General features: G+C 36.6%; 2 pseudogenes; one reads left to right on the forward strand and one right to left on the reverse strand.

The window, feature by feature from the left end:
- LOC121476925 overlaps positions 1 to 4554 on the reverse strand; it is a 117056-nt pseudogene extending 112502 nt beyond the window's left edge.
- On the forward strand, positions 2272 to 2476 carry LOC121477188 (annotated as a pseudogene).
- Positions 4555 to 6000: the final 1446 nt, after the last annotated feature.

Below are 6000 nucleotides of genomic sequence, written 5' to 3' on the forward strand. Positions count from 1 at the left end.
CTCTCTCTGTGTGACTATCATAAATAAATTTTAAAAAATTAATTTTTGACAGTTCAATTACAGGGTATCTTGATGTGAGTCCCTTTATATTTTTCTCATTTGGAATTCTTTAATATTCATGAATCTGGTTATCTGTTTATTTCCCTAAGTTATGGGAATTTTTAGCCATTGTTTTCTTGAGGAAGCTTTCTGCTCCTTTTTCTCTTCCCTTTTAGGAGAACTGTAATGAGAATATTGAACCACTTGATTATGTGTCATAGTCTTTCCAGCTATCTTTATTTTCTTTCTTCTCTCTTCTTTCTTTCTTTCTTTCTTTCTTCCTTCCTTCCTTCCTTCCTTCCTTCCTTCCTTCCTTCCTTTCTTTCTTTTTCTTTCTTTCTTTCTTTCTTTCTTTCTTTCTTTCTTTCTTCTTCTTTCTTTCTTTCTCTTTCTTCTTTCTTTCTTTCTTTCTTTCTTTCTTTCTTTCTTTCTTCTTCTTTCTTTCTTTCTTTCTCTTTCTTTCTTCTCTTTTCCAATGCAGCACTATTTTAATAACAAAAAAAGAGAGAGAAAGAGAGAGAGAGAGACTTCAGGAGACATTACTAGGGAAATGACTATATCAGAATATACCCCCAAAGTACAGTCTGTGTCTATTAAAAATTGAAGTCAACCTATAGATAGAATGGAAAAAAATCTGTAATGTTAAGTGATAACAGTATCATTAGGCAATATTACAGCATGGCCCTATTTATCTAAGAAATATGCTATGAGCATCACGTCATTTCTTTTTCTAGGAGTCTAGGAGTGATGCTGGGGCTTTCCTTCTACATCCTCCCTCAAAAAAAACCCCACAACTCAAAGATAAGTTGTAACAAAAAAGGAGGGGGTCATGTGTTATTTACAAATCAATCATTGAAATGAAATTATTTCAAAAAAATCAGAAATACAACAGTTAAAAAAATTCAGTTTAGAGTAAATACCCCCTTAATATATTGTAAATCACATCTCCTTAGCATTCTTTTTCAAACAGATGTGGTTCAAATCCAGTGAAGGCATTACAATTTCATATTTGTAACAAGTGAAGAAAACTGACAATAAATAATCTAAGTATAATTTTGAAAAGTACTAAGTGGTAAATGCCATTCTTACTTTGAAACTATCTATAACTCAGACTCCCTGAAGATTGAGTTGGTATAAAGTTACACAAAATTTTTATTTCTGCATTTAAAATCTTCATTGTATTTTCCTTGTAGTGATAAGATGTATATAGAAGCTCAAAGGACTGATAAATAATTGAAAGTCCTAATGAGACTACAAACAGATCTCATTTCAAGCTGTACATAAAAAAGACACAAAACAGTTTGCTTCTCCCTTGGCATCTTATCAGATGGAAGCAGCACCCAGACTGGTGATTCTGGAACCTTGGTATGCATGAGCATATGCAGCAGAGACTTGTTAAAATACAGTTGCCTGACTCAGACCCTGAGTTCTGTCAGTCTTGAGTCTGACAAATCTGCATTTTTAAACAAAATCCACAAGGAGGTGGTAGGAGAATCTCATAGAACATTCTAATTCCATGGTCCAATCCTAACTGGCTGCAATTAGTTGCAATGGAAGCTACCCTGAGTCTGGATAGCTTCTTTACCTCTTTACTGTCCTCATTTGTACAGTTAGCCAATTGGTTTGATCATCTCTGAGACACCGAAGCTCTAACATGGCTGTAATTGAGCCCAGATATAAAATAAATGTAATTTCAGCTAAGAACTGTGTCTTCATGCCACTAGTTTTTACAAGTCACTGATCTTCTGTTTTTTTTCACTGCCTTCTTTTTTTTTAAGTTTGCAATCATTTTTTATTTGAAGTACAATTCACATATAATATTGTGATATTATATTAGCTTCAGACATAGTGATTTAACAATTATATACCTTATGAAATGCTGACCACAATAAGTATAATTATATCTGTCACCATACAAAATTATTATTATATTATTGACTATATTGCCTATGTTGTACTTTTCATTCCTTTATCTTCTTTATTTTATAACTAGAAGTTTGTACCTTCTAATCCCTTTCACTTATTTTGCTTACCCCCGAACCTTTCCCCTTTGACAACCACCAGTATAAGTCCATTTCTATTTTTTGTTGTTTGTTTTGTTTTTGAGATTCCACATGTAAGTGAAATCAAATGATATTTGTTTTTCTCTATCTGACCTATTTCACTTAATATCCTCTAGGTCCATCCATGTATTCACAAATGGCAATATTTCATTCTCTTTTATGACTAATAATCGCTTCTCGGCCTTTTGGCTAAGATCAAGTGTAGTATCTGTTCTTATCAGTTTTCACTGCCTTCTGAAAATTTTGCTTCTGTTTCATTTCCAGGAGCATCTCAGTAGAGGAATTCTAAAACTGATGTCTATGTTACTTTGGGGGACTTTTGTCATGCAAACAGGGAAGCTTCCAGCAATCCTGAGAAGTACTGCATATACTTGGTATGTAGTGAGACCCAGCTGGTTAGGAAACAACAGAAATATACCTGTAACATTAAGCAGGCTACAAATCCCCCTTAAAACAATCAACTTAGGGGCTGAAAAGCTCAGAAAGAGGTGGGTTTTTTTTTAAGATTTTATTTATTTATTCATGAGAGACACAGAGAGATGGAGAGAGAGACAAAGACACAGGCAGAGGGAGAAGCAGGCTGGAGCCATGCAGGGAGCCTGACCTGGGACTCAGGGTCACGACCCAGCTGAAGGCGGTGCTAAACCACTGAGCCACCCAGGCTACCCAGAAAAAGGTTTTAACACTGATTGAACTTGAATAAGAGCTGGATTTCCTGGAGAATTTCTTTGATGTGAAGGGTATTTGCATCTACCCTACAGTATGAACACTTCAACAAAGGAGAACATTCTTTGCATGATCCCTGAAGTCCTGTGAAACAAGATAACAGACAAAGGGGTCAATGTACTGGATATAGATGTGACTCTGGCTCCAGTTCCTAATTAGGAAATAATGTACCACAAGCAAAAGGTCACTAGGAGTTAAGCAGACCAAATACATGGCAGGAAAATGACAATGAGTTTGGTGGCTCTCTACCTCTTCTTTCCTAAGTGTTCATCCATAGTAGAAGATTGGAATGTTCTAACCATTAGTATATAGGCCGAAGCCATGAGGAAGGCTGGGAATAGACTCCAATGGCCAAAGAGAGGAAATAAATGAACATGTCCCCTACAAACACTTCCTTGGGCAGGACATCATGGCAGGTTATGATATTGAGGGCTGGAATGTACCCAGCCTGCTTCGTGATGTAGAAGGGGATGATAACCAGCAGAATCAGCACCCATATCCCCAGTAATACTCCAAAGGCAGTCTTTGCCTTCTTCCTCAAGTGCACTATGGGGTTTGTGGTGACTCAATACCTCTGCACCCTGAGGCAAGTCATAAGGAGAATGGAATAGTACATGTTGCCATAGAAAAAGCCAATGAGTACTTTGCAAAGAGCTTCCCCATAAACCCAATAGTTGCCATGTACTTATAGGCAATCTTCAGAGGGAACCAGATCCCAGAAAGGAGGTCTGCTAAGGCTATATTGGCCATGTAAACCACAGCAGGGTGCTGCCCCTTTGTTTGGGAAAGAAAGACCCACAGAGCAATGTCATTACTTAGCAAACCAATCACAAATACAATTGTGTAGAAAATTGAAAGAAAGAAGTAGTCAGTTTTCCAGTGAGGACAGAGGCAGAAAACTCATCCACAGAAAAGTCTGGTTTCACTATAACTCCTTTCCCAGTGATTTGAGATGAGCTGTCAATATTAGCAAGGACACTTCTTCCTTTAGAGTTTCTTTTGTTTCCTTGGATGATGTGATTGCAGGAGGCAGAGGCCCCTCTTTTTCTTTCTGTTGTCTTTTTTCTTCTCTGACTAGATTAATTCTCCTGCCCTGCCTTTGTGTTTGTTAATTCTTTCTTCCAGTTGATCTAGTTTGTTATTAAACCCCTCTATTGAATTTTTCAGTGCAGTTATCATATTCTTCAGTTCCATGATTTCTTTTTGGTATCTTTTAATACTTTACATTTCTTTGTTGAAATTCTTGCTTTTATTATGCATTGTTCTCCTGATTTAATTGAGCATGTTTGACTGTTCCTGTGAATAATTATTCAGGTAAATCACTTATCTCTGTTTCATTAAGGTCTGTTTCTGGAATTTTATCTTATTCTTTTGTTTGGAACACATTCCCGTTTCTTCAATTTCCTTGACTCTCTGCATTGGTTTCTATGTCTTAGATAAAACAGCCACCTCTAGCAGTCTTGATAAATGGTCTTGTATTGGTGATGAAACTTGTCTTTCAGCCAGTCTAAGTTTTTTGTTATCTCTTACACCTTTGTGCTGATTTAATTACCTTCTTTGTTTTTACTGGCCCCCCAGTATTTGAAGTATACCAAGACCTATCAGTGTCCAAAAGAGAGACTGTTATTTATCACCTTGATGTAGGGTGATTACTAGCCAAACTCTCTGGCAGTATCTTTAAAGTATGCAGATAGGCCTTTTTCAGGGCAAGACTGGAGATGGTCATTTTTGTCGGTTTCCTCTGTACCTAGCTCTTAGCGGTTGTGTGGTTAAGAACTGTTCTTTATTTTCTATGGTTCTGTAGGACTCACAAATGCAAGCTCTAATCACCACAAGATTCAGTCGATCAAAGGGCACATCTCCTAGGTGGCAGCCAGCAAATGCCAGGGCACCAGACAAATTCATGAGCTTCTTCCAAGAAGACACCTAGTGAGTTAAATGGGTTAAAGGAAGAACGAAATGGCACCCACTGGTCTCTAGGAAGGATTGAAGTGAGCCCTTAGACATAAGCTAAATTAGAAGCCTAACCTTTGTCCAGAGCTTTTAAAGTATGCAAATAGCCCTCTTTTGAGGAAAGATTTTGAAATGGACATTTATGTCTCCTCCCTGTGTACTGAGCCTTTAGGAAATGTTGGTGGCTAGTAGCTACAGCCAGTACTTTCATACTTGTTAAGAGCTCCTCCTTTGTTTGCTGTGGTCTTATGGGCCTCATGAATGCGTGTCCCACTGGCTTTCAAAGCTAGGTTTTTTGGGTGCTCATCATTCAGGTGAAAGTCTTAAAAGTTGGGGTGCTAGATGTTGGGTCCAAACCCTTCAGTCCTCAGAGAAAAGCCAGGAACTGTGAGTTCCTACCTGATTATAGGTCACTCCGGCATGAGTGGATTTGAGGCAAGACTGTCTCTCAGACTGACCTACCCATTTTGACAAGAATATTTTCTCATTCACTTGATGTATAGTAGTTACTTAGCTAGTTTCTGGGTTAATTTCAGAGGCAATTGCCCTATGTATAGCTGTAGATTTAGTGTGTCCATGGGAGGAAGTACATTCAGGAGACTCTTATGTCACCAGAGGACCAGAACCTGATATATCTCCTAATATTCTGCAAGCCAAAGACTTCTCTGTCTTCACTATAATAACAATAATTATATTAAAACTTAGTATTTTTAAATTATTTGTGCATTTAACATGTATTTATGTAACATAATTAGGCAAATGATTTTTACCGATTAATCAGTATTTGTTATTTGCATAATTATGACTATAATTGTTATAATAACTTTTTAAATTTATTGAATACTTAATGTGTAATTTTCTTATTTTTCCACTAATTAGTAATGTTTTGGCCAGCATTCAAACTTGGTTTTATTAGATTCCAAATGTTTTCTGTCCATTCATTGTCACTTGACTCTTCTAATTTTACCCATATCTCATTCTCTTTAAAATGTCCTCTTAGTAGTTTAATTTCCATGAAATGAAAGTTTTCTGAATGTAAGCCTCACTTTTTTCCTTGTTTTATCATTCTTACTTTTCTGTCTCATGAGCTGGTAATTTTCATGTCTCCTTTCTTAGTGAGGTTTGAATTAAAAAGGAGTCTTTATCAGAGAAGTTGTTATTTAAACTCTATTTGAAAAATATGTGCTATATTTCTTAACTAGGGAGTTGGCCAATCAGC

Source organism: Vulpes lagopus, chromosome 16 (assembly GCF_018345385.1).
Source record: "Vulpes lagopus strain Blue_001 chromosome 16, ASM1834538v1, whole genome shotgun sequence".
In the NCBI taxonomy this organism is placed as follows: Eukaryota; Metazoa; Chordata; class Mammalia; order Carnivora; family Canidae; genus Vulpes; species Vulpes lagopus.